We start from the raw sequence: 25,636 nt of genomic DNA, 5'->3' as shown, positions 1-25,636 counted from the left end.
ATTATAATCTGTGCCACATACTGCGAAGTTGGTGTTGTGAAAACTGCGACTTCTCGGTCAGTATGATTTGTAAAAGTTACGTGCCTATTCTTGTCGGGTATGCTCCCGTTACGTGACTATACAAACAGCTTGTTACATCGACGTCATGGTCTTCCTAAATCTCTCCTTACTTGGGGCTTCATATTTGGTAACTTGTGGTGACATATTGTACAGTATCCTAGTAACATGGTAGTGACGCTTAGTAGAGGCTTAGTAGTACGCCTCTGTATGTCACGTAATAATGCTTCTGGATAACATTGTACTATTATTGTTTGCTTTCCACTGTAACCCTCAAAATATGCTACATAATTAACAAAAAAATCTGATGTGCACTGTTTATTCTTATGATTTTGCCGAGTATTCAAACATTGTCCTCTGTATGAAATAATGAAGGCAGCGGTTTATCCTCTATGAACTCAAAGACAAGTGGTTTCTTTGTACTGAAGATTCCCCGTGAGCCGCCACTGTCTTCCAGGTTTTCAGAATGTTTGAAGTGGACAGTCGGTCAATCTAGGGACGCTGCTGTGCTCTTTCCGATCTATATCTTGTTCCCTACAATTCTCGTGATACTTTTTCCCCATTTGCCGACCATGACATAGTACACGATAGGTATCCACCATATAGTGACGTTTATAGCGTTGCTATCTTGACGAAGTTGTTTTGTGCGTGACCATACCATTTTACACACTTAAGCAAGTGTTTGGGTTTCTGTGTTAGTATCTACGAACATAACTGTCCCCTGTAAAATGATTCCTCCAGGGTACAAAAATTGTTTTACACCTTGAGACTGGTGTGGGAAAGACCCTGTGGGAAGCTGGTCAAAGTTATCGTTCACACGATCTTTTGAAGTAACCGATCCTTTCTTGAGAGTAGCCTGTCAGTAACTTTTGTCAACATTGAAAGAATATCCAGTCGGAAAGAAATGTTAGTGAGCGACTTGTGCTTGGTTTATACGAGTAGTTACGTATGGTCTTCCAGATCTCCACCAGAAGGGAGAAGGTAACAGTCTGGTATTCGAAACGACTCTTACCTGCTGTTTCTGTTAATGTGATTTCACAAGTGGCGGCGGTTTTGTTCCTGCACGGCGTCACGTAGACGCATTGAACGGTGGGAAGTTTAGTCTCGTTTCGCTGCTTAATACTGGTGCCACTGCATGTCCTAGGTATTACAGCATGAAGTGAATGGTTAACTTAATATGTGAAAGCTTTGTTGAGTAGAATTAACGATTTATAATTCAGACAGACTTTCAGTGGGTATCCAGAATGAGATTTTCACTCTGCAGCGGAGTGTGCGCTGATATGAAACTTCCTGGCAGATTAAAACTGTGTGCCCGACCGAGACTCGAACTCGGGACCTTTGTCTTTCGCGGGCAAGCGCTCTACCGTCTGAGCTATCGAAGTTTGGAAGGTAGGAGACGAGGTACTGGCAGAAGTAAAGCTGTGAGTACCGGACGTGAGTCGTGCTTCGGCAGCTCAGATGGTAGAGCACTTGCCCGCGAAAGGCAAAGGTCCCGAGTTCGAGTCTCGGTCGGGCACACAGTTGTAATCTGCCAGGAAGTTTCATTTCAGTGGGTATCTTTGAAACTTCAGTCAATCACTAATTTAGTCATTTGACTCATGCAATTCGGCAAGCGTTTCTAGTTAACACAACTTGAGTAGCTCGTGTGTCAGGTCTCTTAATGTTTCGTGTAGGCGACCATAGTGAGTGAGAGTGTATTGTAGTATTATTGCTTTAAATATGCTTTCAGTATGTAGTCGTTTCTGCGATAATACGATGTTATTTGTCCTTGTACAAGTGCGCTATTCCCTAGTAAAACATGCCGAATACGGCATCAATAACACGTTCCTAGTGACATAAAATAAAGTAGCTAACGGTAAAAAAATTCTTAAGTCAGTCAGTAGTGAAGTCATAGGTTACGGTTGCAAAGACTGCAGTTTTCTCGTTTTGTAATGTTTTAATGTTACGTACCTAGTTGCACAGCTGCTTTCCAGAAACACCAGCTTGTGTACATCAGTATAATGTGCAGTACTTCCTGGGAACAGAGCACGGAGATCATCGTTCCTCTTCGAAGCAGGTGTATTCTTGTGTGTTCTGCACTGGAGCTGTATCGTAATGGGCTTTCCACTCGCACAAGGGAAGGGGGCAAAAGGAAAACGAAGAAAACAGTAGCAGCGGCAGCTGGGGCAGAGTGCAGATTAATCCAGCTTAAGCTAATTTCGGGGTAAGTTATTAAGTCCTGCGCTGGCGCGCGGGCCAGAAAAAGCGGTCCCGGACGAGTCGAAAGCTTCCGGCACGGCGAGGCAGCTGGCGAGAGCCTGCCAGCCCTGCTCTAATGTACCGTGGACGGACGGCGCCCCGACTGATGCGGCGTAATTACGTTCATCAGCCCGCGGACGCCAGTTGCCGTAGCTTCTCGTCATGACTTCTCCTCTGGCTGCCGCTAAAACTTGGTGTCAGTCTTCGTTTCCGGGTAATTTCGGCGGTGAGTCTTCGTCCGCGTCCTTGACATGCTAGATGTCTGGTAACTGTTGAGAGGTTACATATACCATACTCGACTTTCGTAGATGGTGAATCGCCGATGGGATTACCGCGACTTTTCATTTTCTGTTTACCTGGAGAAAGAAGACGAACGCTCGAGAACTGCAGTCCGTGAGAACAGAGCGCGTGTGTGCGGTGTAAGCACGCTTGCGAAACGCATCGGGGGCCTTGTGAAGGATGGGGACATGCACATGCCGACGCGTTGTTCTGCGACAGGCCAGCATGACAACCCAACAAACACAGCTTCTCAATGTTCCAACCTACCAAAATAGGAACTGTGATCAAAGTCAGTATAGCCTCTTAACGGGTCGTTTTATACACAGACCTTCAGGATGCATGAATGAAGGAACGACTAAACTTAATTCTGTGTGTAACGGTACGCAATATAGTGCTATTTATGAGTCTGAAAAGTCGAGTGTTTAACACTTGTCGTGCTCCGTTGTAAACGTAGACGAACTCTGCAAACTTGGCGAAACGGATGATTTGCAAGATTAACGGCGACTGCCAGAAAACTGGTCAGCGTTATTTCATTTTTGTTAATCTTCGCTGTGGTTCTTATTGCGACGAGTATTCAGAGATTTGTGACTTTGGCGGTCAATGAGCAGGTTACAGATTACAGATCAGTAGGTGTGGTTATTTCTCGTTTTTCGCTTATATTATTTGTGTAACGCAGCGACATTTATTGCAGGCAATCCCGTTTGTACGCGAGGAAAGCCAACTTGCACTGCGAATCAGGTTCTACGTGTAATTTAGGACTTACACAGTCACAAAAATCTGGATGAATTATACTACGGAAAACCAGTAGCCTGGCAACAGACTGAGTATATAATACTACAGGTACACCACATTACCTTTCAAGTTGGAGTCTCTAAAAACACGTGCCGTAACTCTTCTGTATTTTCTACCGATTGAAATTCGCTGCTGGGATACGGAGCTCTCTAAGGTCCGCTGCTACCACCGAATCTCTTCTCTCACATTGCCATCTCCTTTGATACTCCTTACACACCACCTTGTGGTCTGTAAGTGTAAGATGCCGGCTGTGCGCTCGGTGATTCTGTACGTACCATCGAGAGTTGTGGAGGGATGGTTGTTGCACGCGACATGTGGGGCGTTGGATTTGAACATCCAGAAGAATTATCCACCAATTCGGACCTCAGTATTTTCATAATTTCGTGCAATCCCTTCTGTGGTTGGTTCTAAAAAATGTTTTTCAACAGAAAACATCAGGTGTAATCGGAGACCAGACATCTCTCAGTATTTTATAGTCAGGTCATCGGAAAGTTCTGACACATTCTTACAGAGGGTTCGTGACTGCTGAACAACAGGTTGCGTTACATGCATCATTTTGTTGGCAGTCTCGATCTGCAACAGTGCTCTCTCTTTGAATAGTGAAGTGTTATTTCTTTTGCCAAGTCTCGTAGTAGACTAGTATTATAGTCTTAAGTAGTAGTTTGGTTAGGACCTTTTAACTCAAAAGTCGGTAATCATGAATTATTCGGCTTTTGGAAATCAGTTTTTTTGTCGCTGTAAGTGAACCTATATTTACCCGTGAACTTCGATTGAGAATGGGAACTATACCATTAATAGAATGCGGCAGGAGGTGAATGTTTTAATCGTTCCATTAGACAACTGATAACCTACGAGTAGCTAGAACATAATACACCTCTCACTTCAACATTTCAAAAATAGAATAAAGGTTCGTTACTAGTGGGTCCTAATTTGGTTGTATTTCGCGTCGTATTGTAACCCATCAGTTATAAACAAAATCGTGAAAACCTTTGTCTATGATACCTAACACGTAATACAGAAGTCGATAAGATGAGCTCTCCGTTGAAAGTGAAATATCGTTTTCAGGGGAAAGTAATGAAATACATATAGAAACGATATTCAGGAGGTAACAGCGGATATGGTTATAACAAAACCTTCACAGAATGAAATTTTCACTCTGCAGCGGAGTGTGCGCTGATATGAAACTTCCTGGCAGATTAAAACTGTGTGCCCGACCGAGACTCGAACTCGGGACCTTTGCCTTTCGCGGGCAAGTGCTCTACCATCTGAGCTACCGAAGCCAGGAAGTTTCATATCAGCGCACACTCCGCTGCAGAGTGAAAATTTCATTCTGGAAACATCCCCCAGGCTGTGGCTAAGCCATGTCTCCGCAATATCCTTTCTTTCAGGAGTGCTAGTTCTGCAAGTTTCGAAGGAGAGCTTCTGTAAAGTTTGGAAGGTAGGAGACGAGATACTGGCAGAAGTATAGCTGTGAGTACCGGACGTGAGTCGTGCTTCGGTAGCTCAGATGGTAGAGCACTTGCCCGCGAAAGGCAAAGGTCCCGAGTTCGAGTCTCGGTCGGGCACACAGTTTTAATCTGCCAGGAAGTTTCAAAACCTTCACAGTTTACTGACCTTTATTTTATTTGACTTTCTCGGCTATCCTGGAGACTGATGCCAAGATCACGCACGACTCCACTCAGGAAAATACAAATTTTGGTATAGAAGTTCATATTGTAATTCAGATTAACATTATCGCAAAAAATAATTAGAAGTAAACTTTACTCCAAACATTTCAAGGACGCTGTACAATGTCCAAGTTAAGATCTATAACCCGAAAACTGCTGCAAAGTGTATCGCGGATGGCACTTTTAATTGTGCAGTATAATATAGTGTAATCCGTGTCATCACTGGGCGGAGCATGGGAAAATTCCTCCGTGAAACATGTTAATTGTCTTATTTTATCTTCCAGGTAGAAAGAGCTGCCGGTAGTGGACCAATGAGTAATGCTGCATAAAGTGTCCTACCTCCAGACCGTGTAATGCACTTCTCGTCGTTTATGTCTAATAAAATAAAAAGTAAAGGGAGAAAGCAAAACTGAACAGCATTGTAAGGTATAATGTGCTGTATATGCTAGTCTATCTTGTTAATTATTCAATCTACCATGTTCGTTCAAATTTTTAAATTCAGTATTTTCAGAAAGCTGTCTTCGCACTTAATACACTTTATGTAGCAAACACAGTCTTTATCTGACGAAGTTATTAGACATTTATAATTTAATTTGCAGAAGATATCTTTCAGATTGTTTTCCAATCAATGTCCTGTTAACATTCGTTCATGTCCCTATGACTATCGCGATACCATTGTGCCTAAGTTTTCAATTGCCCAAGTCAGTTCATCTGATATCCAACCCACACACCGCCGCCGCGCAGGTCTAAGATGTCTTGTCACGGTTCGTGCGGCTCTCCCCCCCGCCCCCGTCCGTCGGAGGTTCGAGTCCTCCCTCGGGCATGGGTATGGGTGTATGTTTGTCCTTACGATAATTTAGGTTAAGTAGTGTGTAAGCTTCGGGACTGCTGACCTTAGCAGTTAAGTCCCATAAGATTTCACACACATTAGAACATTAGAACTCAAATGTCATAAACGTGATGTGGCTGGCTGTGGTTTTGATTCGTTGTTCTCTATTTACGTAAACACGAAATACCAGCGCGTTTGTTTGCATGGTCATCCTCTGCAGCAAGCACAAAAATGAATAGATGTTAAGTCACAACATATAATTCATTAGGCTGACAACATGTACATAAACAAACCAAAGAGGATGAGACACGTAGTGAACTCGCAGTACTTAAGTCTTGAAATCACAGCTTTCGATGAAATATCTGTAATTGGTGATAGAAGACTGATAGTGTATCGCAACAATAAGGGCAAAAAGATGAAAAACGGAAGAAAAAAGTTTGGAACATAAAAACATACATATGTTTCGTAAAAAGAACTGTAGTGCGACCTCTTGTGAACGGATGAGAGGAAACGCAGCGCCAACGAAAAGCGTGAAGAACTGTTAGTAATCGTTTATTTTCAAAAAAACGAGTCGTGAACTGTTTCATAGTCTACAGCTAACACGTATCACAAAACTGTGTGATTCTAGAGTTCACTGATGATGCCTTAAAGTGAAAAAGGCGAAACACGTTTGGTAGAAATAAAATATAGTGCTGCGAGATAAGTCGGTTCTTATGTAAAAAACAAATTTGAAGTCCCAGATTTTAACTTTTGTGAAGCGCACGGCTATTACCAGCTGTAGTTTTTAGCACGCCTTTCTGTGGATATTCCGAGCTCAAGCTTGTTAAAAAAACGCGATGTAATCTACATCTACATCCGTACTCCGCAAGCCACGTGACAGTGTGTAGCGGAGGGTACTTTGAGTACCTCTATCGGTTCTCCCTTCTATTCCAGTCTCGTATTGTTCGTGGAAAGAAAGATTGTCGGTATGCCTCTTTGTGGGCTCTAATCTCTCCGATTTTATCCTCATTGTCTCTTCGCGAGATACACGTAGGAGGGAGCAATATACTGCTTGACTCTTCGGTGAAGGTATGTTCTCGAAATTTGACAAAAGCCCGTACCGAGCTACTGAGCGTCTCTCCTGCAGAGTCTTCCACTGGAGTTTATCTATCATCTCCGTAACGCTTTCGCGATTAAAAATGATCCCGTAACGAAGCGCGCTGCTCTCCGTTGGATCTTCTCTATCTCTTCCATCAACCTTACCTGGTACGGATCCCACACTGGTGAGCAGTATTCAAGCAGTGGGCGAACAAGTTTACTGCAACCTACTTCCTTTGTTTTCGGATTGCATTTCCTTCTCTTAATTGATATTCAATTGCCATTCCCTGCACCATGCGTCAATTTGTTGCAGATCCTCCTGCATTTCAGTACAATTTTCCATTGTTACAACCTCTAGATATACCACAGCACCATCCGCAAAAAGCCTCAGTGAACTTCCGATGTTATCCACAAGGTCATTTATGTATATTGTGAATAGCAACGGTCCTACGACACTCCGTTGCGGCACACCTGAAACCACTGTCACTTCGGAAGACTTCTCTCCATTGAGGATGACATGTTGCGTTCTGTTATCTAGGATCTCTTCAATCCAATCACACAATTGGTCTGATAGTCCATATGCTCTTACTTTCTTCATTAAACGTAATGATTCAGATAGGGTGAGGAAGCTACAGTGATTACATTCCAAATTTCCTCATTACCTGCAACGGAGACGCGTGTCTTCATTTCGCAAAACGGATAAGTATTCAGTATTTGCTCCGCTATATCTCGGTTATGAAAGCGGCAACGCCCGCCGGCCATTGTTTCGACGTTAATTACGTCTAATTACGCCGCTCGCAGCGCCCGCCAGCGGACGAGAGGCGAGTATGAGTTGGGAGGTCGCCGCTTAGCGCAGACTAGGCCCTCGCGGCTTCCGCTCGGGAGACAATAAGCGGCCGGATTCCAGCTCGGCGCCGACATTAGCATACGAGGCGCGCTCCCACCCCACCCCACCCCACCCCACCACCTGCCTTCACGCGCTCGGGCTGCCGTCTGACTGCAGGTACTCGCCTAACCGCTGCTGCCGCTAACTTCTTTTCCGTCTTCCTTACTTATTTCGCTCTTTTCCCCCTGCACAGGGATTTTTTATCGATTCCTCCTGTACTCTTACTCGTCATCCCTGTTCGACGCACACTCCTTTATGCCGTTTTTGTGTGCTGGACGGATAAAGCATGACGTTTGCGCAGCGTATAACACTCCCAACAGGAGCGGTATTTTGCTTCTCGGGAGGGTGCTCAAAAGTGATTGGATGTCATCATAGTTTCGACACGTTATCACAACTGTAACGCTGGAGTGTAGCAAATGGCACAACAGGTTAGCAAGCAAAGAATGAAGTAGTACATGATAGCGAGAGCAGTTGATCTTTAACGAAGTTCGGATCGAGCCGTTGTAATATTTCTGGCTTAGTCAGCCATCATATTAGGCTCCAAGAAGCTGTTCACAGAGCAGTGGAGATGCAAGAAGTATATAGATGACGAAATGTGGTGTGAGGTACCTGTGACATATGTTAGATTCGGTACCATTCCCGTGAGAAAGGCCGCCTGCATAATGCTACTGCTCTGTGATTGGCTGTTGTGTTCGGAGCAAGGGCGCCAAAACGTTAAAGTATAGTTATTATTATTAGTTAAACTACTCATTCGAATGACTTCACTTTTTAATACGAATATCTCTCAACAGCTTACTATCAGTCAGTCATTTTAGAATTATTAAAAACAATTTAAATCAAAAACAAAAGACTAACGAAATTGCAGACGAAGCACTTCGGAAGCGTTCGGGTCACGCCTTTTCTGGTATGGCGCGCGAAGTTTTTCGGGCTGTTCGTCACTCTGGATTAGGCAGTCGAGAAGAACAGACATGTTGTCTGTCGCAGGATGTATTTGCCAGCATTCAGTATTAAAAGATTCGCTCCGGTAGTCATGAGGCACAGACACGTGCCACAAATAGTATAAAGATACATTTTCGTAAACATTGTGTTTGATCATGTACTTTGCTGTAACAGAAGGTGTTATATTAAGATCATGTAGTCTTCTCGTGTGGCTATATTAAAATACGCGAGTGGCATCCCAAAGAACTGATACATTATTTCAGAACAGAACCTCGCTAAGTCAGTTTCAGCCTCAAGATACAGAACCTACGACTTGCATGCTGTTTTCTGCGCTGGGGACATCAACTTTAAGACAGCGGGTTAGTGAACTATAACAGAACCCGGAACAAATGTGCTCAGTGGCACGTCATCTGCAGTAATGCAGAGGAGGTAAAGGAGGATGATCGTTATTAACACCAACAATCAATTCATTCTTTCTTTCTTGCCGTACCACACAGTGGAAAAGATTAAAGCTAAGTGAGGGAACTGGATGAAAGTAAGTTCGGGAAAAGGAGAGAGGAATCAAATTCAGAAAAAGAAACATTATTGTCCGTACTAGGATTTGAGGATTTAAAAAAATGAAATTTGACATGGCCAGGAGGAGTGGCCGTGCGGTTCTAGGCGCAACAGTCTGGAACCGCGTGACCGCTACGGTCGCAAGTTCGAATCCTGCGTCGGGCATGGATGTGTGTGATGTCCTTAGGTTAGTTAGGTTTAAGTAGTTCTAAGTTCTAGGGGACTTATGACCTCAGAAGTTAAGTCCGATAGTGCTCAGAGCCATTTGAACCATTTAAAGTGACATGTTATGGTATTGATTTTCGTTTGAGAACACTGTAGGAAATATTGCAACGAGTTCAACTACGTGTCGGCGACGGGGTCATTAGAAACAGAACTCGGCCGTTAGTATCGTCAATTCCCTTATGTTTACGTCACTTTTAACCTATCAGAACAATAGCTGTTTGCATACAGATTTTTTTCTTCGGGTCATCACATCGAAAATTACGGTTGAAAGTTGTAAACATTTAGTAAATCACAGTATAATTCACTCCAGAATTACGGTTATTCCCCTTCCTTACGAGCCTCCAGCACCAAAGCTTCTCAAACTAGACAGTATCCTTCATTACCTGGCTCTAGGAAACACAACAGAGGTCATTTAGGCCAGCGGCAGACAATTTACCGTTGAACTATCCTTAACAACGGTTTCCACAGCTGCCTTTGCCTATGGTCATCTAAAGCGAGCGAAACCTCGCACTACAAAATTATTTATGAAGAGTGAATGAAACCCACTTAATGAAAGATAAATGGTTACGCGACGATGAGAAGAGGTCAGAATTTATTTCTAAGCATAGCTCGGTGGTGACGTTAGTCAAGTATAGTGCTTTATTTTCTAACACTAAATCCATCCGAATTCAGGTCCCACAGGAAGCTTGAAACAATACGACATATTGGCTTGAAAGATGGATTTACTCGTAAAATAATTTATTTGGTTGATGTAGACAGCCATGAAACAGCAGCACATCCAGTCTACATCAGCCGATGAATGCTTCAAAATGGTTCAAATGGCTCTGAGCACTATGGGACTTAACATCTGAGGTCATCAGTCCCCTAGAACTTAGAACTACTTAAACCTAACTAACCTAAGGACGTCAAACACATCCATGCCCGAGGCAGGATTCGAACCTGCGACCGTAGCGATCGCGCGGTTCCCGACTGAAGCGCCTAGAACCGCTCGGACACTCCGGCCGGGTGGCCGATGAATGAATGGTTACATTATGAAACGTACCACTTTCTGTTAAAAGGTATCAATATCACATCCCGCACAAAATTTCAAGAAATCGATTTAAAGTATTTGATCTGCAACAAATGTTAGGAACAGATATGGACATCGGATTGGAGCGCCTGGGAGAAATAAAACGATCGCCACCGATTTTGCAATCGGATTGGCAACAGCAATAACCACCACCTCGATGGCCCAGACTTGATTTCTTCCCAGGGTGACCGGTGTCGCAGTCGGATACTGCGAGGACTTTTGTCTGTAATGAGGTGCCACGTGAAGTCGTCAGCACGCCATGGGGGGCAGGCCCGTCGGCCGAGGTCGGCCCTTCACAGTGAGAAGGTGGACGCCGTCTGCTGCGGTTGACACGCGAGATGGGCTGATGTCTGTTTCGCACGCAACGCCCTCTGCTCCTCTCTTTCGCGCTGCTGTGTCCCCTTACTTTTGTTTCCTTTATGACGCTCGCTTCTCTTGCGTTTCCTGTGTCGCCTTCGACTCCACGAGGCACTTCCCACGATATCGTATAATGGACAGATGGCCTCGTTTCGCAACACAACAGTCCAGATCTCCATTAACAGCTCGAACAAAGCAACTCGTACACTTCTCCAGTGAAGAGACATCTGCAATAAAGGAAGACGGAGCCCGTACCAGAAGACGCACGCTTAGGCTGCTGTCTATTGGCGGCCTCGTTTAAATGGTGTGAAGAAAGAAGTCAACAGTGATTCAGAAGTAGCACATGATTTTACAGTTAAGATAGAGTTAAAACTACTAATTATGGTGACGACATGTTGTTGTTGGAGAGGAAGACGGTAAGGAATCTTGCAATACTTCTTAAACATGGTGGATAAAGAAGGGAAGAATGACTGTATATGTACTATGTTGTCAAAACGCTTTATCCACCATAAGTTTCCAAGGTAGCAGAATTCCAAAAACTTTGTCTTGCTCGCGAATTTTGATGCTGAGCTTGTCGCTAATTTCATTTCTGGTACTCTTCATTGTTTTCATTTTTCTTCAGTTAACTCTAAATTGGTATTATGTACTCATTAGACCATTCAAAGGGTTGTGTAATGATTCTCCTCTAATCTCTAAGAATAGCATGTCATAAGCGAATCTTATCAGTGGTATTATTTCACCATGTATTCATTCCCATTCTTGAATCTTTCATTTCCGTCATTGCTTCTCCGGTGTACAGATTGAACAGTGAGGGCGATGTACTGATTGAACAGTGAGGACGAGACACTCCCTATACCCTTTTTAATACGAGCATTTGGTTCTTGATCTTCTATTTTCTTAGTTCGATCTTGGTTCTTGTAAGTGTTGCACATTATCCGTCTTCCCCTACAGCTTACTCCTATTTTTCTCATAATTTCGAACATGTTACATCATTTTACACTGCTCAACGATTTTTTTCAGGTCTACAAATCCTACAAACGTGTCTTGTTGTTTCTGAAGTTTTATTCCATCAATTGCCCTTAGATTTACGAAAGCCAAAGCGATTGTCGTCTAATATATCCTCAGTTTTCTTTTCCCTTGTTTTGTACGTTATTCTTGACAGCAAGTTGGATGCATGAGCCGTCAAACTGAATGTGCAATAGTTCTCACTTTTATCTGCTCTTGCTATCATCGGAATAGTGTTCATGATACTTTACTGAAAGTCTGATGCTATGTCTTCAGACTCACAGATTTTACACACTAACCTGAATAGTCCCTTGTCTGCCACTTCCCACAGTGATTTCAGAAGGAATATTATCAGGAATTACTGCTTTATTTCATTCTGAGTCGTCCAAAGCTCTATTACACTCTGACTGTAATAATGGATCCCTTACTTCGTCCATCCTTAACTCAGTTATATCAACAGACAAGATCTGTCCCTCTTAAAAACCTTGAATTTGCTATTTCCACCTATCAGCGCGCTCCCTCCTGCGCATAAAAGTAGAATTCTCACGGTTCTTATTAATGTTTACGCCCTTGCTCTTAATTTCACCAAGCCTGAATCAGTCCTTCAAACAACTATTTCTTTTTGATTTCTTCACTTTTTTTTCTGGAGCCATTTCGCCATGGCTTCCCTGCATTACAAGTTTATTTCTTTCGTAAGTGACATATTTCTGTATTCATGAATTTCACTAAACATTTGTACCTACTTCTTTCGTCGATCAATTGAAACATTTTTGTTACCCAAGCATTCTTAGCAATTACCTTCCTTCTACACATGTTTGTTCAGTTTCTGTGATACCCCTTTTAGAGATGGTCATTCCTTATCAACTGAACTGCTTACTGTGATGTTAATTATCACAGTACCTGTAATATTTACACAGTGATCCTTCCGATCGTTTCTCTAAGACATCAGTCTACACTTCATCATTACTATATTGCGATCCAAGTGTATATCTGCTCCTGGGTATGCCTACAATCCAGTACCTGATTTAGAAATCTCTGTCTGACCGTGATGTAATCCAAAACTATCTCTAGGTTATTTTCAAGTCTCTCTCTTCCCCTAATGATTTTTTGAACCGTGTCTTTGCTATTACTAACTGAAATTTATTGCAGAACTCAGTCTTTTTACTCTCTCATCCCACTATCAAGCTCGTATTGTCCTGTAACCTTATCTTCTACTCCTTCCCCTGCAACGACATTCCAATACCACGTAAATATTGGATTTTCATCTCCCATATACTTTGTGCACCTCTTTAACTTGTTTGTGACTTCGTCATATATACTTGAAGTATTGTTGTTGGGGTTGGTTTGCTGTCGATTCTTAAGAAAGCAGCGCTAGGACCGAACTGTTCGCATTAACTCACTCTCTGCCCTAATTTCCTATTCGTAACAAATGCTACTCTCGTCACACACTTCTCTGCTGCTGATAATATTACTCTAAATTTGTCAGACCAAAAATCTTTATCTTTATTCCATTCTACTTCACTAACCCCCTTTGTCTAGATTGAGCCTTCTTATTTTCTAGTTTTCAGATTTACTGTCTTTCCTGCTGCATTGAAACTACTGAAATTTCAGGCTCAGTCGCAATATGTTAACCGTTCATTAGTCATTAAGTTTTTATTTCATAGTTACTTTCACCTTGGAAGTACTCCGTTTGATATGCCATACTGATGTTCTAAGAGATGGCTCTAGTTCAATCACGTAGTTGGCCCTCTGTTTAGAAATGACGAAGAACTACACGTGGTCAGATAAAATATTTATCGCGTGAGGATGCAACTTAGGAAACAAGTTTTATGTTTGTACAAAAGATGTATATGTAATTACATCTTAATCAAACATTTTTATTCTTCGTACTTTAATTGTAACGCAGTGCTGTAGTTCATAGCGCTGTTAAACTAGTTGTCCCATTGGATAAGACTCTAATCTCCCATACGTCAGCAGCAGGGTTCAGATCCCCTCCTGACTTCTCCAGATTTAGGTTTTTCTGTGGTTTCACTCTATCACTCAATAGGAATGCATGAACAGTTCCCTTGAGAAAGCCACCACCGGTTTTGTTCTCTATTCTAGTTCGATACGAGTGAATTGCCCGTCTCTAATGACCTCATGCTCAAACCCAAGTTTCCTTTTTTCATTTTCAGCGTTGGAACTACTGTCAGCGCAGTCATCTGCAACCTTGTTACACAATTTTATCTTAACAGTCGTTTATTTAGGTTATTCTGAAAATATGAACAGCAAAAATTAGCAAGCTACTGAATTTCTATTTCTTCTCCTTCTTCATTGAGTCTAATTTACTCCTAGCTTTGTTTACTCCTAGGCTAAGAATATGAAGCATCCTTTTTACCTCGCCTTTTACTATTTAATCTAGGCAACTTAAAATCTGAATGTCAGCCTCTAAACTATAAAAGAACTCACTTCGTTGTACCTCCTATTGCTGTACCTCCACGTAAAAGAGAGAGAGAGAGAGAGAGAGAGAGAGAGAGAGAGAGAGAGAGAGAGAGAGAATAGTTTCTGATGCAAGACACTTATAATTAGTGATTGAGATTTAACTAAAAAGACACTACGAACATACATATCTAAATCATGTCTGATTTCACAGCCGTCTAGCACTTCGTCATATGTTGTTCGGTACGGAAACGTCCATGAAACAATTTCGTGTACGGCAGTATCTTCTACAGCTATTTCCTTTTTCACGACACAATGCAAAATAAGGGAGAGCTGAGGTGTCCATACTAGCCCACGTGGTGAACACGTAAAACGTCCAACCGAGGCAACTACGTCTCGTGTGCCAGGTAGCTAGTTTGGGCTTGTGGCTAGTTTTTGACGTAAACAAGAAAGCGCCCCCTCCCCTCCACACACAGCACGCGTGTGCTCGCCTGTGCTCTGACAATTTCACGCTATTCTTCCATAATGGATTCGATCCGCCTCGGATCAGATCCCGCACGAAAACTAGAATGGGACAGCCTTCTTCTTCGGCGTCAGCTGCAGAAAAAGTTAATTGCCAAAAATTCCTCCACGTCGTAGCGTGAGTCAGACCTCGCACTGCGACGCCTTACCTTGGCCGCAGAACCATACCTTTTGTATTGAGACGCTGCTGGTAATCACTTTCACACTACTACTTTCTGCCTCCTCAGAATTTGAGGAATTGTAGGAAATGGAATTTGCACTCATGAATATCTGGAGATAATCTGCAATTTCTACAGTTTGTTGCTAGTATCAATTTCTTTATTGTCGATTTCCTTATGAACTAAATTTTGTTCTTCCGTCAGGAGACACCACTAAATGGAACCTCGTGATGGAACGAGAACGCATCGTCCCGACTTCACTATTGTAAGCGCCGGCAGTATCAAGAATCGATTCATAAAATAGTGTACATGCGTCAACATAGCAGCTCGTAAAGAACAGATATGAGACGAATATTTATATAATCATGTATTTATCTTGCCGAAATCAGTCTGGTGCGCAGACACGTTATTAACAACCTGACTACCGGTGAAGTAGATGTCCATAATTTAATTATTCTCCCCATGACCATAGCGAGGCATCAAACCCCTATAATGTGAAAACGGTTAATGCGGAGGTTAATTATCAACATATTTCATGTTTGAGTTTTAAAAAAATCATAGTTATCATAGTTTGCGGTCTTTTCAAAAAATGGCTCAAATGGCTCTGAGCACTATGGGACTCAACTGCTGTGGTCATCAGTCCCCTAGAACTTAGACCTACCTAACCTAAGGACATCACACACATCCATGCCCGAGGCAGGATTCGAACCTGCGACTGTAGCAGCATGCGGTCTTTTCAAGATGTCATATTATTGCGTTATAATTTCGGGCCTAGGGTCATTGAGGTATGGCTATGACCTCTGACAGACATCGAATTAAATTACCTGGGTATGCACTTCATCTTCAAACAAGCCATGAAATATTAAGCAGATTTTTTAGTCTATTTGACAATGATATTTTCAATTTTTGTTTTGTAATGAAACTGTTAGTAAAAATCTTGCCTTACTGTTTTAGTTGTATTTGCGAAGAAAGTATGAAAAATCAGACTTCTGTACGCAGTTGCGTGCGTGATGTGTATGGAAGATGCAATGATTACAAATTTGGCATTCAATACAGTTTCAAGAATTTCATCACGCATCACTAATTTATTGCATTAATGGATTGTTAAAGCGTTACTCACATGTTATATCATAACGAGGTTTGTGGCCCACTTAGGATAAGAAACCGAAGAGTGAAAGAGAGCACAGCTGTTGCAATACATGCCAAATCCGAGAAAGACTTCAGCAACGATGTATTGGAATGTGTTTCTCTCATACCCCGAGTTGTTGTTCTTTTCGCTGCTGCTATAAATCTTTAGTTACTTAGAGATATTAAGCTACGAAACAGATATATAATCTACTTGCTCTGTGACAATTAGTTCGTCATATAAAGATGATTCTACCCTTTCAACTCTACTTCACTTACGACAATTAATTTACACGATGACCACTTTCTGAATAGAATGATTCCCTTCTCAGGCGCCACCTAGTGTGGCAGTGCGTGTCTTCATCGATGTGAAACGAACCACCAGTGCCACTGATTTCGCTGATGCAGATTTTGGTTTGAAAATTCCCTGTCACAACGGGTGGCGTACGGGGTAGAATTGTAATATTCTGAAACCGGTCACATTGTAAATTAATTAGCTGTCGTTACTAAAGCGTGCTTGAATGACGAGGAATATATTGACATATGAAACAGATTACAGCTGAGACAGCAGTTATTCTATTAATTGCTCATAGAGGCAGCCAACAATTAGTATTGGCTAGGTGAACCACGAACTCGGAATTGCGTTGTCGTCAATGAAGAAACGTGGATCACAAGATTTAGATGGACAAGATGTTTTTTCCCGATGGAAAACATTCAGAGGAAAGTAGCACCATACTGATGATGGTTCCAGTACATGTTCAGCGTGTAGGACCAAGAGGAAAATGGAAACGTTGGCTCAATTTCTGCACCTTTTGCTTACGTCAGGTCTTGCGTGTGGGGTGAGGCGGTGAAATGGAACTATGAATTCTTCCAAGACAAGTACTCGAAAATCCGCACACTATCCTACAAATGTAGTTCCTAGCACTGAAGATGAGATTCATTCCCCCACACCCATTCTTTTTTCTCCCCCTGTCTAAATGGGCCTCGTTATTCACTACGGTAAATGAGAGGCCGTCACAAAACTTGACCCCTTCGTCGTGGAGATGACGCACTATACTCTCAGATGATGGTATGTTGTTAAGGAGCTCTGCCGTGGAACTTGCACGTCGTAAATTGGCCTCCTCTTTCTCACTCTGCCTGTTTTGACAGCTCGGCCGCTTGGGTGTTCCCTCCTGTGAACAACTCATATTCCTGCCACGTGTGTTGGCGTACCGACCCCGCAGCTGACAAAGCGGCAGGAGCACTGCTGTCAAATTTTTCACTGCGCATGGAAATGAGCAAGGCGTACGCGGCTCCCCCAGGAAAAACGCTGCGTGCGATAAACGAGCTGGAAATGGAGACCCCCACATTCCTACTGCTCCCTATAATTGGAATGTTACGCAAGATACCCGCCAGCTATGGCGCTATGTAACAGTTTTTAGTCTATGTGGGGATCAAGACTTCGGAAATGTTCCTAAAAGAATATGCGTAGTCTGTTTCGTTCATTTTATGTTGAGCCGTGTGCAACATTACTCGCCTCTATTGCCATAGCACCTATCGTACGTTAGTTATTTCGTGTCCGACCCGAAGGTACGTGGGTAGCATCCCAGTCGTTGTAGAATTATTTTCATTAGAGATCGCTCGCAACGGAGGAGGTATGGTGCCACTTAGCTGAAACTACGTGGGACAGTCAAAAAAATTATCCACACTTGTCGACATACAATGGATTTACAAAATATGGTGTTCCGACACCTACATTATTTTCCAACATATTGTCCTTCCTTTGCTGCTTACAGGCGTTGATATACGTCAACGGGGTCAGATCAAAATATGTGTCCCGGCCGGGTCTCGAACCCGAGATCTCCTGCTTACATGGCAGACGCTCTATCCATCTGAGCCACCGAGGACACAGAGGATAGCGCGACTGCAGGGATTTGTCTCTGGCACGCCTCCCACGAAACCCACATTCTCAACATATAGTCCGGCACTACATTCCTAGTGCCCCCGCCCATTATACTCATTACTCGCGGCGCGTTGCTGATTTCCGTAAAAGTTCGGGCACTGTTTGTGCATTCGCACAGAAGAAGAAAATGGTCAAGTGGCCGGTGAGCCTTAACTAATATATATATATCTCCCGGGTTCGAGTCCCGGTCGGGGCACACATTTTCATCTGCCCTCCTTTACGTATGTCAACGCCTGTAAGCAGCTAAGGGTGTTCATTTCATTGTAATTTCATTCTAACGAACTGCATGGTCACCGATGGTATCTGTTCTTTCGGACTTCTCCGAAAGAACAGATACCATTTTAGTATATATATATATATATATATATATATATATTGTCCTTCGTTTTCAATATACTTGGTCCAGCGGTTCACAAGATTGTATATTCTTGCCAGGAAGGTTTTCGGTTGGTCGCGAAGCCACTTTTGCATCACTTTCTGCTCTGATCTGAATAAATCAACCACCTCCCTGTGAGGCCTAAACAAATGAAAGTCGCTGTACGAAGGGTATTCCAGCAATTCAAAACCCTCTTTCTTGGTGGTTTCAAGCAACAGTTTCATTGACAAGAGAACTCCTCGCTTGCTGAGAATTTACTGGCTTCAGTTTGTTTTCAAACAGTTCCCTGTAAACTATTGAAACGTCCCCTTAGAAAAATTATTGAATTACTGTGCTGGTAAACCCCTTACGTTATTTGGTTTTCAAACAGCTGAGCAGAACTGAACGAACTCAGACATTTCGCTCTTTACTTATTCTGATCAACACTAAACTGACAAACAATATTTTTTAGCGCAATGCAATCTCACTTTCAAAAATCCCTACAAAAGAATGGCCCTGACTAACAATAACCTATACCTTTCATGAATCACTTACCTCACAAAAATCTTCGTTACTCGAACTACTGCAATAAATCGAGCGCCACTACTGCCAGCTAAATAAAAGATTCTAACTACTAAAGGGAGTAACTACTGATAGTCATAGTTAACAAATGAAAGATTTTGATAAAGAACAAACAATGTATTTACCTTAATAGTGTTCAAAAACCATAATGTATACAGGGTGTTACAAAAAGGTACGGCCAAACTTTCAGGAAATAGTCCTCACACACAAAGAAAGAAAATATGTTATGTGGACATGTGTCCAGAAACGCTTACTTTCCATGTTAGAGCTCATTTTATTACTTCTCTTTAAATCACATTAATCATGGAATGGAAACACACAGCAACAGAACGTACTAGCGTGACCTCAAACACTTTGTTACAGGAAATGCTCAAAATGTCCTCCGTTAGCGAGGATACATGCATACACCCTCCATCGCATGGAATCCCTGATGCAGCCGTGGAGAATGGCGTATTGTCTCACAGCCGTCCACAATACGAGCACGAAGAGTCTCTACATTTGGTACCGGGGTTGTGTAGACAAGAGCTTTCAAACGCCCCCATAAATGAAAGTCAAGAGGGTTGAGGTCAGGAGAGCGTGGAGGCCATGGAATTCGTCCGCCTCTACCAATCCATCGGTCACCAAATCTGTTGTTGAGAAGCGTACTAACACTTCGACTGAAATGTGCAGGAGCTCCATCGTGCATGAACCACATGTTGTCGTACTTGTAAAGGCACATGTTCTAGCAAAAAAAAAAGGCTCTGAGCACCATGGGACTCAACTGCTGTGGTCATCAGTCCCCTAGAACTTAGAACTAATTAAACCTAACTAACCTAAGGACATCACACACATCCATGCCTGAGACAGGATTCGAACCTGCGACCGTAGCAGCAGCGCGGCTCCGGACTGGAGCGCCTAGAACCGCACGACCACCGCGGCCGGCACATGTTCTAGCAGCACAGGTAGAGTATCCCGTATGAAATCATGATAACGTGCTCCATTGAGCGTAGGTGGAAGAACATGGGGCCCAGTCAAGACATCACCAATGATGCCTGCCCAAACGTTCACAGAAAATCTGTGTTGATGACGTGATTGCACAATTGCGTGCGGATTCTCGTCAGCCCACACATGTTGATTGTGAAAATTTACAATTTGATCACATACTGACGAAACTAAAATGAGCTCTAACATGGAAATTAAGCATTTCCGGACACATGTCCACATAACATCTTTTCTCTCTGATGGACACACGTCCAGATCATCCGCTCTCAAAACTCCGCCATCTCTCTCCCCACATCCACCACTGCTGGCGGCTTACCTCAAACTGCACAACGCTACGAGCTGTTAACAGCCAACTGCCCAACACTACAATAGCAAATTCCAACAATGCATACGAGCTACAGACTGCACACAGCACAGTCAGTGATTTTCATATAGAGCACTACATGGCGTTACCAACATAAAAACCTAAACAGCCTACTTACACTATCTGTTAATGAATGTTCTCTTTGTCATGTACTCCGTCAGTGCAGGCACATTTGCTGCCAAAGAAAGGCCAATGCAATGGCGGAGTCTTTTGCTTTTTCATTGGTGATCCGGGGTATTTTCATTCCATATTCTGACGTTTTGATTGTGGCTGTTAGTCGTGAAACCTCGTTTCATCACCGCTGACTGCCCTGGTCAAAAATGAATCACCGTCCCTGTTAAACGGTCAAGTAAGCTTTGGCAGATGTCATCAGATTTGTCCTTTTCTTCAGTAAGCTTCTTGGAAGCAGAGTTTATAGTGAGCGATCTGATGGGTAGAACCGTGGCTGACGGCTAAAGAAAACATACCATATCGACGGTATCTCGCCCAGTCTATAAAACCATCTCTTTAGCTCGCTGAATGTTCTGGACCTTGGTGGACGTTTATGGGCGTCCTGTTCCCTCTTCACGTGTCGCACTCGTCCAGCCACTTTCAAATTAGTCGATCGACAAATCAATATTTTTACGTGACACGATGCTGTCCTCGTAATATGCTGAAAGTTTGCTGTGAGTTGTAGCTCGTTTCACCCCATCCTACCAAGAAATAAATCACTGGTCGCCCTCCTTGGTGCAAAATGCTAGTGAAGAGGGCATAGGCATACAAGACTTCAATGTTGCGAACTGTAAACAGGCAGCACAGAATACAATGTGAGAATTTTCAAGGTGTGTTATGACGAATGTGTAGATAATTTCTTTACTTCACTTTGTAATTACTTGGCAGAAGGTATGCCACAAAGGATATACTCAACTGGAATTTCTGTCTTAAATCTCGCATTTTCCGCTGCTGCCATTTATATTTCTTGAACACTATGCTGTCAAGTTTCATGTTCTTCAAGAAAGAGGTGTTTACAGCTGAAACTTGTGTCGTGGATGGGAGAAAGAGGGCAGTATGCAGAGCGCCATAGGTAGTTGTACATGGTGATTTTACATAGTGACTTATTTCAGATGCTCATCAGACACCAGCTATTTGTTGACAAGCAGTGTGGGCGAAGTGAAGCTACTTTTGAAACTCCGCAGTGAACGAGGTGACCAACACACTGATCTCGCATTCCGGAGGAGCGATGATCGAATCCTTGCCCTCTCGTCCATCTTTACGTTTTCCGTGGGTTCCTTACAATGAATAAAGTAGATACCGGATTTCCTTATCCACGATGACTTGTGCTCCGTCAATGATGAGTTCGTTGTCCACGGGGCATTAATCCCTAACCCTGCATCCTTCCCTGTTTGCAACAGTTCTACTCTATAACAAATCCTCAGTTGAACGGAAGATCTAATACGATTCACTCCAGTGTAAGAACATTGAGCTGGAATCATACTGTATGTGTAAACATGTCTGAAGTATTATTCAGAATTCACATTGGCATTTGAGGCGTCATCGCCGTTAAACGGGGAAAGGGAAACCGTCAGCAACTTTACGATGTCGATAAGGAACAGTGTAGTTCAGTACTGAACACTCCAAAATTAACGAACTTGATTAACTACATTTTGAAAGATACGATGTTAAGCTAGTGCGATTTCATCTTGCAGCAGTGTAAATCAAACGTCACAAATGTCGTGGACCTGGGAAGTACAAAGCTGTAACAACCTCTACATCAGCAAATGTTTGACGAAATAGGACAGTTTCCCTCCAAATTGATAAGATTGATTTTTCATAAGCGATGTGAAGTATTTTCCGTTGTTGTTCCCATTGGGAGAACATGGAAATTGGAAGCTGTCATACTGGTTGCATTGCGTGCAGAAGTATGTGACGTATCGAATTTCGCCAAGCCTAACAGTGAGGGCAAAGGAAAGCACGTTCGACAGTTTCAAGCAACCACTTTAGGCACTTCACAGGAAATTAATGACTGTTACTAAGGTCCAGAATATATTTTATCCTGTTTACACGTTTCACTTGCAGTATAATTCTTTCTTTGGTTATGATAACTATTGTTAGTAAGAGCTTAGTACATCGTAACGGAGTATGAGTGCCGCTACTACGGTGGAAGAATGGATACCATTACGTAGGCAGGAACGAATGTTGTGGGATTTACAGCCAAATCCTTGTTGGTCATTTGCAAGTAAAAATTGAAAGCTTCTTCGTTGTGCACTACCTTCCGTAAAGTGTCTGCGGAGACTTGCTGCTACAACGCACAGCCTAAACTCAAGCTTACTGCTATCTGGAACAGTAAACATTTGAAGTTTGCGTGTCTTACCACATGAGACGTGTCGCCAAAGTACATTGTCTCGCATGACATGCAAAAAATTGTCAGTTTCGTTTATTATGAATTCGCATGTCATAAATGGCCTATGAGTATACCAGGCTAGAGCTCCAGTTTCGTAGATACGTTTTAGCGTCCTCTTGGATATGAACAAGTAGTACCGTAAGCATTATACAATGTAAAATTTGTGAACAAATTTTAGTATCTATAAACTGTTATGTCTACTATCGGGTACGCAGGATCTGTTTGGAAGTGGTCACTATTACTAGATAACGCGCCGACTCTTTTTTCCCCAACAACTGTATTTATGTTACCTAGTCACAGGTAAGTGCGCTTCTCCGTGGTGCAAAAAGCATCTCCAGATGAAAGTTGCGAAGTAAGAAAGATGAAGTAGTAGTTGGAAAAAGAGCGTATGATGTTGCACTTTGTCAATGTCCATAGAAATGTGATAAAATTAAAAATAGAATTACTATTTTCGATTGTCCTTTGTCTTTGACTCCTTATTTTATGTATCATCAAATTTCCGAGATGGGTTATCCTGGTAGCCAAAAAATCCGTTGTAAGAAATATTTGGTTTGTTTTTCACCGTGGATGTTAATCATTTAAGTTTCACATTAAAAAGAAATCAACGCTTCCCAAAATTTTATTAACAGTATTTAGCCACAATGCGAATTTCCTTTTGTAAGAATTGCACAACGGACATGTAATTGACTAGACCGTGAATTTCAATTGTTACAATATTCAGCTTGTAAACAGGTACACTTCGAGTTATAAAAATCGCGTGCCTGTTGCGTAGTTTCGAAGCCAGGTGATGTACCTAGTTGAGAATAGCCGAGCACTCAATCGGCTCTTTCCCTAGAGACGCACTTCTTGCGTAGATTTTGTTTCTTGATCCAGTATCCAACACCGTATTAGGAATTGGAGGATTTAACGCCTGTTTCGTGTAGCTCTGTTTTCCTCGTGGTTTTCTGCAACCTCAAGTGGCTCAAATGGCTCTGAGCACTATGGGACTTAACATCTGAGGTCATCAGTCCAGTTGAACTTAGAATTACTTGAACCTATCCAACCTAAGGACACACACATCCATGCCCGATGCAGGATTCGAACCTGCGAACGTAGTGGTCGTGCGGTTACAGACTGAAACTACTAGAACCGCTCGGTCACAACGGCCGTCTTTCTGCAACCACTATAATACTTAGTACTTAGCTTCCAGTCTGAACACAGCTACATTATTTTGTTTTTTATGTTTATTTTGCTTGCTTTCATTAGTTCGAACGATGTTTACACTTTCCTCGCCCGCTTTCAGATAATAGGCCATTTGTTATAAATGTATTTCCATGCTCAGATGGGCAGATAGAGAGGAGCTACCGACAGCGAGGGACCCGCAGCGTGTTCTACTTGTGCTATACGGATAGCAAAGATCAGAAACGGCGTGAGTGCGAATCTAATGTTTGGGTTGCATTCTTCACAAATTCCTCCGTTACATCAGCGCTAACGGGCGTTCTTCGTTCCCATTGTAATTCCGCGAGTATAAAGAGTCTGAGAACTGTGGCGATACAGTCGCTTCACGCTCATAGACTTGTTCTCTCTTCCTGAAGCATGTCGGAGTGTAAGGCTAGTCGTGACTAACTATTGCACGAAAGATGGGTACACGATCTTTCTGCTGTAAAGCAGCACTGACAAAGCGAATGATTACATCGCCAGGATCTGATGGCCTTTACCGAAGCTGTGTTTTGTGAGACTGTTGACGGCGTAAGACGAAACGTAAGTGATGCGAAGTACAGAATTGCATGTGTGTTCCATTAGACGAGCAGTGGAATAAGTTTCACGCTTTTGTCCACGCTTCAGACGAAAAATGTACAAATTTCGTCCCATGCAAACGGAACGGTTGTTTTGTTGTTTATAGCACCTGCACTGTGAGAAAACACATGCGCTGTTCAAACGAATAATGGGTAGAGCGCGACGACGGAGTTGTATCCCAGCGACAAAAGAGCGCGGTACTCTTGTATTCATTCGATCATTGGTACTTGCTTTTACTGTCTAAAATCGAGACGTGTAGCTTATCGCTCATTTCTGTAATTTATTTTAATAATTAATCACTATTTAGAAATTTTACTTCCTCCTCGTGACATGTTTTCTTGTACTCCCTTTACAGACTCGGTAACTGTGTGTGTGTGTGTGTGTGTGTGTGTGTGTGTGTGTGTGTGTGTGTGTCAATGTAATTGTTGGACATACCCGGAATAGGTACCGAAATAAAGTCACAGTAGTCTTCTAAAACGTTTCATTTATATAAATGCACTTATAAACAGAACAGTACTCACAGCTAACTGATCACTCGTTATATTGCCATATGTAATTTGCTTCTGTCGCTTACAGAAGTCAAGACTTTTTGTGACATTTCAACTTGCACTTGAGAATGGCTGTAAAGGCAAAATCTTGGAGTAAATGAATAGCAAATTTTCAGTTTAATGTTGTAAATTTCCTTGAAAACGGTCGCGTCTGTAGTGCGAATGCCACGAGTTGGGGTCATGCGGTAGCGTTCTCGCTTCCCACGCCCGGGTTACCGGGTTCGATTCCGGCGGGGTCAGGGATATTCTCTGCCTCGTGATGACTGGGTGTTGTGTGACGTCCTTAGGTTAGTTAGGTTTAAGTAGTTCTAAGTTCTAGGGGACTGATGACCGTAGACGTTAAGTCCCATAGTGCTCAGAGCCATTTGAACCATTTTTGAACCACGAGTTGGCGGTACACTGAGAGATTCAAGTCGCCTTGTAGCCGACAAAAGACTCCAGTGACTGGTGGGCTGCGGCGGTGACTCAAAAGTAGAGTCCACGCGCGCAAGGAGACGGCGAGTACGGAGA

General features: G+C 42.7%; 1 protein-coding gene and 1 non-coding gene across 2 annotated transcripts in view; one reads left to right on the top strand and one right to left on the bottom strand.

Annotated features, from left to right (window-relative positions):
- LOC126188969 (fringe glycosyltransferase) overlaps positions 1 to 25,636 on the top strand; it is a 620,508-nt gene that overhangs the window by 315,958 nt on the left and 278,914 nt on the right. The gene's annotated exons all lie outside the window — the stretch shown is intronic.
- Trnat-ugu (transfer RNA threonine (anticodon UGU)) lies at positions 18,011 to 18,085 on the bottom strand. Its single transcript has one exon. It is a non-coding gene; the product is annotated as a tRNA-Thr (tRNA).

Source organism: Schistocerca cancellata, chromosome 1, assembly GCF_023864275.1.
Source record: "Schistocerca cancellata isolate TAMUIC-IGC-003103 chromosome 1, iqSchCanc2.1, whole genome shotgun sequence".
Taxonomy (NCBI): domain Eukaryota; kingdom Metazoa; phylum Arthropoda; class Insecta; order Orthoptera; family Acrididae; genus Schistocerca; species Schistocerca cancellata.
This window is presented reverse-complemented; position numbering and strand designations above follow the sequence as displayed.